At 44.1% G+C, this 11,130-nt stretch overlaps 1 long non-coding RNA gene across 1 annotated transcript in view; it reads left to right on the top strand.

Moving 5' to 3' along the window:
• LOC143514117 (uncharacterized) overlaps window positions 1-10,539 on the top strand; it is a 12,500-nt gene extending 1,961 nt beyond the window's left edge. The window contains exons 2-3 of the long non-coding RNA XR_013130765.1: window positions 9,211-9,296; window positions 9,680-10,539. This is a non-coding gene — a long non-coding RNA (uncharacterized LOC143514117). The remainder of the gene's footprint in view (window positions 1-9,210; window positions 9,297-9,679) is intronic.
• The last annotated feature ends 591 nt before the right edge of the window (window positions 10,540-11,130 follow it).

Genomic DNA, 11,130 nt, shown 5'->3' with positions numbered 1-11,130 from the left:
CCTTCGCTGTGGAAGCCTTTATGTCAGTGATGAAAATATCTGAAATACTTTGTACATGGAGACTAGGACATCTACAATCGTCCTGTGAGAGATTCTACTGGGGCCTTGGTGGACATTTGTCATGCAGTTGCTAAGGTAACAGTATGAACAGACTGATGCATAGAAATCTGTACTTTATAAAAGCCTTCTTTTGAATCAGCCTTCTGTGGAGAGTGCCAGTATTCTCCACGCTGCGTTGGAATGCACAGCCCAAATAAATGAGCGTGAAAAATGTCTTTTTATGCAACTTTCATGTACCAACTAACCATGACGTTTCCAGATAGAAGATCTGTTGAATGAAGCCACAGACAGCAAGGTTTCCCGAGACAGCTCCTTCACCCCCCCTCCCCTGAATATATCCTCCTGTCTGATTATATATTATGTTTAACCAACATCCCGATAATAAGATTGTAAATGCCCACTTAAACCCAGTCACAAGGTTCCCAAAAAATGTTTTTTTCGTGTTTTTTTTATTTTTTATTTATCTTGTTAAGAAGCCTGTGAAATCGTTTTAAGATAAACCAACGGTAACGTCAAAATAAATACGATTTGTGTAGCCGGTGTTATAAACATAGGCCTGGGTACTGTATTAATGTAGTCAACACAACCTTTTCTGCAGTGTTTCTGCTACGGTACATTCTTTAATTGGACCAATAGCGATTTCCTGTTGGTGGGCTATCGATTTTTATTTGCAAGGTTATTTGTTGATGGAATACAAAGCCAGTGGCGTCGTATTGATCCAACCCCGTCCAGGGGCCTCCCGGTTTATACACGCAGCAAAGTGGCAGTCAAGGAAGTCCGCACAGCACAACAACAGGAAGAGGAACTCTGTACCGTCTGGCAAATCCGCCTCTCTGCTGATAGGGTTCGCCATTTTGCAAAGGTGCTGTCCTGTCAGCGTGTATGGAGAGGAGCCACACTAGGCTTTCATGTTGTGTGTGGAGTGGACACTTGAGGCTGACACGTGTAAGGAGGTTTTATGAGTTCCCCTCTCGTGGTTTAAAAGTACGGCGTGTCCGGGGAGGCTCTCCATGTCCCTCCCCTTAAATGTTGACCTGTAAGATTATCTTTGTTTAACACGGCCTGCGCGCTGAAGCGTGGCAACTTTTGTCTCGCCTACATGGAGTCTCCTGAGCGCCCTGCTCTGGAGACGGATCCACGCCCGCCCGCGCTCTCCCACCCAGATAGAGCTAAAATTTAAAAGGCTTACATGGATTAGTGCAGGTAATTATTGGTATTCTTGTCTGTGAACTTTCTGTTGAGTGTGTGTGTGTGTGCGCGTGTGTGTGTGTGTGTGTGTGCGCGCACTGATTGTGGTGAGGTCAGACTACTTTGGCACCCCTTTGAGCTTCCATTCTTATTGATTTGATTTGTATGTATGCTGAAAAATGTGCTCCAGTATATTAGTGTGTTTGCTTGCATGTGGGTTTGCTGCCATTGTTGTGTGTGGGTATGTGTGGGTGTGTGTGTTGGGCGTGTGGACAGGTTGAGGTGGTACAGACATTTCATTTTACTCTCTGGTTGCCTTTATTACTACCAAAGCTGTCAACCCACACACTAAAAGGCTGATACATTTTCATCTGTAGAGCAATTACTGCTGGTAGGCTCCCTCGTTATGTTTCCAGCCTGACTACAGTTAATTACTACTCATATAACCTTCATTCACACTTTTTTTGAACTGACTTGCTAGGGTTAGGAGTGTTTTCAGCATACCCTTTATCCAGCTCTGAGGTGTCTTGGCATTTCCCCTGAACTGCTTTTAACAGACCATTACTAATTTGTTGCAAGTCGTGTGTAACGTGTTTCTATTGACACAGCCTTGATTTGGGTCCTTAGAGCACAGTAATTTGACAGAAGTATAGTAACCTCACAGGGACTTAAAAAATAAACTAAGATTTGAGGATAAGAAGAAAAATTGTGATATATTCTTCTGATAAGTCTGTCAGGCAGCATGGTGAGTAGATAATGTGGGGTACTGCATTACTTTAACTATTCTGCTCTAGTACCTCAGCTCCAGTACCGTCACAAGCGGTAATTCTCAAACCAACGGTAATTACGATGCACCTAAAAAGCCTCTCAGAAGCTGCCTGCACTGTGACCACGTTTGGCCATTGTAAAAGAAAGAGAAACAGCACACAGATTTGGACTAACTGGATCCACGAATACAAGGCAGGCTAATTAGTGTTGCTACGGCAACGTGTTTGAGTGACTTACATATTCAAAGGAAAAAAAAAGAATTTAATAATAGACACTTCTCTAAAGAATCCAAATACCATCACACAGAGTATGAAATGAAACAACTATGTGTTATTCATCAAATTCTATATCATCCTCTCTGTAGCTTCACTGCTACTCTGCATCTGTGAAATCAATGAAGAAATGTCACAATATATTGAAGCCTTCGTTTTATCTTGTGGACACATACAAGCCCTTTTGTTGACATAAGTATTCCTTTTGATGTGCGGATCACCGTTTGAACATGTTACATGTCTGTGGTATGTTTTAGCTGGGAAAAAAACATGATCAAAAAGCAGCTATCACTACCAGCCTTTAAAGGTTCTCTATCTGTCATTTCTGCTTAATGAAATTCCCCAGAGCTGTGCTGTTTGGGCAGCATGACAGGTAGCTTTATAAACCATGACCGTTCATCCCTGTGTTAGCACACTCCCAGCCAAGAGTTTTCTTTTTCAAACTCCTCCTAACGTAATATTCGGTGTCACATTCCACAAAACTTGGCTGTAAAGTGAAAACTGAGGACATATTGCAGTATTATTCCGTAGGGATGGGAGAGTACATTTAGTCAGTTCCAGTATTCTCACTACAACATTGTCAGTCCAGTTCTGTAATAAATCTAAAAACCCAACAGTTCACGTCATGATCTTTGTGTGTGTGTGTGTGTGTGTGTGTGTGTGTGTGTGTGCGTGTGCGTGTGCGTGTGCATGTGTGTGTGTGTGTGTGTGCGCGTCGAACACATGCACAAGCCGTGTCAGGTGCCGAATGGCTTCGCCCGGCTCTCTGCGTGCATGGCTGCGCGTGGTGTGTACGTGTGTGCTTGTGTTTACACGTGTCTTTCGTTTTCTGATAAGCAGGCCGAGCAGTGCTCTTGGCTGCCGCGGGGATAAGCCTGTACTCTAGTGCTGCCACAGTGTTTCGGTGAACACCACCGCTTCCCCCCTACGCTGAGCTTTTATCCTCTTCTCTCAGGGAGAAAACAAGCGTGGTCTTTATCTATGCACGAGCTCCGCAGACACAATCGGACACGACGGACCGTATGCCGCTGCGTCCAGACCGAGCCTGGCTCTCCGCTGCACATCATCATTCAGGCCTGGCAAGCTTAAAAGAAACGCATTAAGGGAAAAAATTATGTTTATAATAATAATGTTTTGACAAATAAATGACCAGAGGCAGGGTTTGATGTTTTAATGTGCATCTGCCGAAAACATATACAGCAACGCAATTGCAGCGCATCTGAAAATGACGTATTATAATGAAGTAGTTTATTCTAATTAATTGCTCGGGTGACGCTGCAGCGAGAGGCAATCGAGTACATTCACCTCGTCTGGAGTTTTTTTTTTCCACCCTCATCTCTGACTTGAGAGTTTCGCCACTTGTTAATTTAATGTGGCAGAAAGCGAGAGAATGAGTGTGTGGAGAGAGAAAGGGAAAGAGAGAGAAAGGGAGAGAGGAGAGAGCGTGAGATTACGTGACTGGTCTTTTCTCACTCCTGTCTCCGTGCCTGTGAACACGGCGCATTAGGAAGCGTGCCGATGTGCTGCAGTTCGTTAGCGCCGTCGTGCCGGTGGGAGGTGTGTGTGTGTGTGTGTGGGGGGAGAGATGAGCGCTGGTCCCTCACAGTGTGGAACTCTCCGGAAGGTCATGTCTATTGTGTGTGTGTGTCTGGGGGGGTCGTGAAGAAGGAAAACCTCTTAGAAGGTATCAAGAACCGGAGGCTGCTTAGGACAAATCTTTATACTCTGATGAACATGTGTCATGACCTGAAGATGAAGAAGAACATTTGCGTGTAAATCTCAAGACGCACTTTTTAGCGCTTTTGCTCTGCCAGCCTCTGATCTTAACCGCGGTCACGTGACCCCTGAGGTTCGGCAGGCTGGGCGCACGGCGCAGTTCACCCTCTGGCGCCGAGCAAAGAGTCACGAGGGAGCTCGATGGAGACGAGCACAAATGGAGTGCGAAATCAGCCTCCTCACACTCCTCCTCTGTCACGTCTGCTCGTCTCCACGCGGACACCGTGATCTCACGCCACACGCTGCCTCTCCTCTGCGCCCGGCTCGTGCGGCCACGCACACGGGTCGTCGCCCAGGCCCCGCACCGGCTGTGCATCCGTTGATGTATCGCACGCAGTGGAGGGCCAAGCCATCGGGAGACCCGGAGGGGATTTGAACGCCGGAGTGGAGGAGGAGAGGGTGACGGTTTAGATTGAAACGGCATCAGGGTTGTTAGGAGAGCTCGGTGGCACGTGGGTGTGGGTGGTGTTGAGATGGGCAGCCTTATCTGTGCGTGTGGGTGTGTGTGGTGTTGAGATGAGCAGCCTTGTCTGTGCGTGTGGGTGTGGGTGGTGTTGAGATGAGCAGCCTTGTCTGTGCGTGTGGGTGTGGGTGGTGTTGAGATGAGCAGTCTTATCTGTGCGTGTGGGTGTGGGTGGTGTTGAGATGAGCAGTCTTATCTGTGCGTGTGGGTGTGGGTGGTGTTGAGATGAGCAGCCTTGTCTGTGCGTGTGGGTGTGGGTGGTGTTGAGATGAGCAGCCTTATCTGTGCGTGTGGGTGTGGGTGGTGTTGAGATGAGCAGCCTTATCTGTGCGTGTGGGTGTGGGTGGTGGTTGAGATGAGCAGCCTTATCTGTGCGTGTGGGTGTGGGTGGTGTTGAGATGAGCAGCCTTGTCTGTGCGTGTGGGTGTGGGTGGTGTTGAGATGAGCAGTCTTATCTGTGCGTGTGGGTGTGGGTGGTGTTGAGATGAGCAGCCTTGTCTGTGCGTGTGGGTGTGGGTGGTGTTGAGATGAGCAGCCTTATGTGTGGGTGTGGGTGGTGTTGAGATGAGCAGCCTTGTCTGTGCGTGTGGGTGTGGGTGGTGTTGAGATGAGCAGTCTTATCTGTGCGTGTGGGTGTGGGTGGTGTTGAGATGAGCAGTCTTATCTGTGCGTGTGGGTGTGGGTGGTGTTGAGATGAGCAGCCTTGTCTGTGCGTGTGGGTGTGGGTGGTGTTGAGATGAGCAGCCTTATCTGTGCGTGTGGGTGTGGGTGGTGTTGAGATGAGCAGCCTTATCTGTGCGTGTGGGTGTGGGTGGTGGTTGAGATGAGCAGTCTTATCTGTGGGTGTGGGTGGTGTTGAGATGAGCAGCCTTGTCTGTGCGTGTGGGTGTGGGTGGTGTTGAGATGAGCAGCCTTATCTGTGCGTGTGGGTGTGGGTGGTGTTGAGATGAGCAGCCTTATCTGTGCGTGTGGGTGTGGGTGGTGGTTGAGATGAGCAGTCTTATCTGTGGGTGTGGGTGTGGGTGGTGTTGAGATGAGCAGTCTTGTCTGTGGGTGTGGGTGTGGGTGGTGTTGAGATGAGCAGTCTTGTCTGTGCGTGTGGGTGTGGGTGGTGTTGAGATGAGCAGTCTTGTCTGTGGGTGTGGGTGTGGGTGGTGTTGAGATGAGCAGTCTTATCTGTGGGTGTGGGTGTGGGTGGTGTTGAGCCAGGCATCGCTGCTGCTGCAACATTTAAGAAGTTCTTCTTTCAGCTCCATCTGTGTCCTAAACATCAATACCCAGCCAGATGTTTCTGTACCGGCTGTGCTGTGAGGGTCATTTAAAAAAACGTGCCTAACACCCTGATTGGCCATAGTCAAAAAGTCATTTGGTGACCTATATCCATGAGCATCTGCTGTTTTCCTATTTATTTATTTTTTTTATCCTTATGGAAATTCTCTTATGAGCTTATATACATTGTTGTTCATGAGTCGGTGTCATTGGTAGAGAAAATCATAGATTTTAGCTTTTAGGTTTATTTTAGGGAAAGAATCAGTAATCAGAAGAAAGTAATTAATTAAAGTGAAAATAAAGAGAGGAAAGTCCCTTTTCTTGCCAATTCTGATTGTGAAATCTCCTCTTCCCTTGAGCAGAGTGTCACGTTTGTCTGATTTGATTCCTGCATTATTTGAAACAGGAAGTCGATGGGGCAACCTCTTAACCAGACAGATTTAAGGCATCAGAACTGCTGAGACTCTGCAAATGAATTTCCTATTATTGTAGGTCACTGAATTCATTTGAGAATGCCAGTTGGTACGGCCCCTTCGGGGACTTGTTGCATCTTGTGGGTAGCATTTCTCTGACAGATGGAAGAAGGCTTTACCGGGGTGCACGGTTTGAGAAGCTGTTCAGCTTGCAAATTAAAAGCTCCATTATATTTATTTATATAGAGAACTGCCCTGTGTATGCAATAATAATAAGAAAAGAAAATCTGTGTCTGTGTGTGTTTGAGTGTAGAGAGAGAGAGAGAGAGAGAGAGAGAGAGAGAGAGAAAGCTACAGGAAGAACTGTCTCCATCTTCTTTCTGTGAGTGATCCTATCTGTCTGCAGAACATGAACAAATGACCCCTGCAATCGGACCTTCCAATGGGAACATGGCCAATTCAGAAGGTGGAAAGTCCATTAAAAGATTGATGTAAGGCAGGAGCCAGGATTCTTGTGGACTTGTTAGGCACTCATCAGAATATAGCAGATTTATGGCGGATTTATGGATGAAAATGCCGACTATGTTTCGCAGTGATTTTTCTTTTTTTAAAATAGCGATAACAGATATTCTATTAAGTCAAATGTAACACTCCACATATGGATTATGAAGATGTTGCCCAGTGCAGACTCAGGGTCTGTTACTTTCAACTCAGCTCAACATCCCACACACTTCCCAGTCCTGCCCGTTAGATTGGCACCGGAGGTCCGACGTGCCTCTCCCACTCCTTTACCGTCCACGTCCGCATACTCAGGAGCTAAAATGCAAGAATCCAGCTTCCTGTTCAAAGGTGCAAAGCAGCACAGACAACAGCTGTGCCAGCTCTGTTTTTGATGCCCTTCATTACAGAACGATGATTATCAGTCCTCTCTCATTAGCGCTGCTTCTTTGAACGTCTGGGTTTCCTCAGATATCACTGCGAAACACTGACATACAGGCACTAATCTGTTAATTGTGCAGGTGTCAGAAAAAAAAACAAAGTCAAACTACAATTATGACTGAAGTAATAGGTTACTGGATTTAAATGAGGAGATGGCTAAAAGAAAATGACTCTTCTATGAACTATGATGTAGGTGACGCGTCAAACTGAACGGGTAATCGTTTCTTAAATGTTGGCTATGTAGACGTTCAGACTTCTTCTGGTAACTGGAGGCAATCTCGGCTGTGTGGAGGAGCTGTTTGCGCCTGTGCAACGTGATGAAATCTGGATGCAGCGCACATTAGGACATTTTCTGAGCCAAAGATGCCTCATTTGCTTCACTATTCTGCATGATTACGCCTGATTGGTTCCTGACCAGAGACAAAAGAGCTTTGATGAAGCATTCCCTATCCTAATGGTAATGTAAGCTCAGCGATTCATTATAGTGTTCTTCCGGGCTTACTAGGAAATGTCACCTTTTTTCATTTCAGCGAGCATAACAGGTGCCTAGATGTATCCTTCTGTTTTATGTTGTGACTTTCTTGATGACTGTGACTAAGTGCTCAGTATAGGCTACAATAGGGCCAATGAGGTGTGTCCACAGCTTGTCACTCTGCCCTGTGTGTGTGTGTGTGTGTGTGTGTGTGTGTGTGTGTGTGTGTGTGTGTGTATGTCTGTGTGTAAGAGAAAGCTTGTGACCACAGTTTGACATACTTTGAAACAATAGTCACACATGCGTCTAAATACAGATTATTTGCATAAAAATGCAATTAATTCACTTAATTTTCCAAATAAGCAAATTGTTTCTGTTATATGAAGAGTTTGAATTTAATCAAAAAAGCAACATGGTTTTCATGGTTTCTTCATTAATAGACTTCAAAGTTTTACTTGAGATAGAGAACAGAAGCGAACGGAGATCAGTGTTTTATCTACAGGGCTGTCAGGGAGGTGTGTTGAGATAATATCATTCCAGCTGGTGGTGATGTTCCCATTTGCGTGAGTGACATGCACACTGAACTGGAAAAAAGGAATGCCACTCTCTCACTGAGCCACGCTGCACACAGAGCATCACATTCCAGCCTCGTCACAGTAATCACACGCCCTTGTGCTCCTGAGTTTATCACAACAATAAAAGAAGAGAGAAAACCCAATTAGGTTCACCTGATTTGTAGGAAGCAGATTTGTTAGACAAATCAGATGATGGATGAATCAAGAAACTATAAACAAAACATTTCAGAAAATTTGAATCTTTTGAAATCCTGGTGTAGCAAGTGTCTTTTTGATGTTTTACACTCTGGCTGTCGCAAGTGTTTGGTGCCTTTTGCGTTTGTGTGATTTTGCATGCAGTCTATGTTCTGTGATTGCTTCCATAGCACTAAATTTCCTCCATGGTTCAATAAAGTACATTTACCTGTCTATCTAAAATCAATCACTGAAATAGCACTGATATGATTTTCTCACACCCTGCACCATACCCTCTACAGAATTTCTCCAGAGTCTTTTTACACTGAAACAAAATTCTCTTTGATGTGCTTACAGCTAAAATAATACAATAATATACCTAGTGTGAGGAATGTATGTTGTTTTTAAGGACATGAATGTCACTATGTTAGTGATGTAGACCCAGTTTGGTATAGTTTGTTAATGTTGGTCATTGTTTTTTTTTTTTCTTCAAACACCTTGTGTCAATGGAATTCATTTTTTCCAGCCTATTCTCTTTCTGTATGAGGTTGGTGCTGTGTGTGTGCTGTGTATGTGCTGTATGCTGTGTGGTATGGCATGGCCTATTTCACATGTTACCCTGTGTCTAATTACAGTGTGATCCTCTTTCTTTGAGGACAGTATTAAATATGTTGAGGCCTGCTAATGATAATGTAACAGCTTTAACAACACTGTTCTATGTGTTAATTTGTTACCCGAAAGAAAACAAAATAATAAACATGAATAATCAAATGCTACCAAATCACATTATAATTAATAATTTACTTACAGTCTAAATTATGTATTTTTGTTTTTCTCATAGTCTTGGAAACCACAGGACCATGTTTTTCACTTTCTTTGCAAGGGTGTGTTAAATACGTGGTTGGCCAACAAAATCCCTAAATACAGGTCGAGTCTTCATTACCTCTTTGGTGTCTGATATTTTATTAGTTTAGGCTAATTTATGTTTCATAGACAAAAACATTTCTTTCAGTTTAGCTACAAAATACAAGCCGACACTGTTATCTTTTTGTTGTGCCAAAATGTACACCTGGTAATATTTAGTTTGTTTGTGAACAACTGTAAACAGTTGTGGTCCTCAAAGAACAATGCTAGTCAAAGTACATTGCTTACTGACAAAATGTAATTATGGGCATGGTTAAAAGGTACAGCCTCTCCTATAAAATAAATTTATAAATGTAAAATGTAAACTAACATCTTGAAAGCTAATGTATGCATATGACTCATGTAACCAATGTTTTTTTTCTTTTTGACCAATCACTCGTTATAAGACTGAACCAAGATCACACAGCAGGGAGCAGTAATCCCCGCTGGGACACCAATATTGCCGGCAAGCTGTAGCGAGGGAAGAGAAAACAGAGACCCTTCAAAGCACCTCTTACGAGGACGCTGGCAACACTCTGCCGAGTCCTCCTTCAACAGTAGCACCAGCCACAAAAACACAGACGGGGATAGAATTGGCTCTTTAGCAGAACTCTTAAACCAACCCACAGGCAGAATGGACAAATACAGGCTTGTAAACACTGGGGCAATCAGTGGCACTGCTGTCTGACACTGTGTGGAATGGAAGGTGTTACTGAATTGAAGGAATTTTTGTCATGGAAATACCGCCAGAGCCGTTGATTGAGTTTAAACACCAGCCCCAGGAAGTGATTTACACAAGTCAGGACAGGAGGAGCCCACAAACCCAAAGAGCTGAAGGCATCAGTCGTAATTGTGCCCTTAAAATGTTCTCATTTCTTCTGTATATTGATCTTTTTCCTGTTCCTTCAATGTATTGTTCTTTGGAATTTTAGCTGTAATATATTTATACTGAATACTACTATTAATTATAGCTTGTTCCGGCTTTTATATAGTGCCTAGTATTTTCAGTGTAGAAAATATTACTTTTGACATCATTAAATGTTTTATAAATACATAGAAATGCCTTCCTATTTTATTAGTCAGTGGATTGTTTATAATGTTTATTTTGTTCAAAACTCTTGCATTCTAGATGGAAAATGTATCCTCGAAGAACAGGACCACACCGAGCAGAACCGGTTACTCATGGGTAGATTAAGTCCCTCAGTCTCTCATTGGTGCTTCCTGCAGGTTGTGGCACCTTGGCATGAAACGGTCCTCCTGGATCTGAGAGCTCTGTCACATTGTCTCCCAAACCTGTCTTGAAAGAGTGGGAATATCACAGAATTAATGTGCTATTATACTCACCTGCTATTATACTCAGTTGTTACCTTGGTGAAGTTAATTAAGAATAGCCACGCCTATTTTCACACCTATCTGAAGTGTGTCTTCAGTCAGCCATCCAATTATCTTCATCCATTCACAAACCAGTCACAAGCAAATGAGGGTATCAACAGTACAAGAAGAGCTGGCAAAGAAATGGATGTACAAACAGGTTGGAAGCTACAATACCAATCAACAACCCAAACATGTCTGGTGGAGCTGGTAGGATTGACAGGTAAGCTGGTAAACTGAGGTTTATGGGAGATGTAGTCTGGGGCAGGAAGTGTGACGTGTGTACAAAAAACATTCTGATATATTCTACAGAATTCTGCTGTGGGACAGACTTCATCTGCTATAAAGTGCTGCCCCTTGTGTATGGTGTGCAATTTTTAGAATAGACTTTTCAGTTGTGAAAACTGCACACCATATTGTGAGGTTACCGTGACGATCCTCTCACTTGGTGTCCTTCTCTGGTGCACCTGTAGTGGTGGATCTGACA

Source organism: Brachyhypopomus gauderio, chromosome 5, assembly GCF_052324685.1.
Source record: "Brachyhypopomus gauderio isolate BG-103 chromosome 5, BGAUD_0.2, whole genome shotgun sequence".
NCBI lineage: Eukaryota > Metazoa > Chordata > Actinopteri > Gymnotiformes > Hypopomidae > Brachyhypopomus > Brachyhypopomus gauderio.
This window is presented reverse-complemented; position numbering and strand designations above follow the sequence as displayed.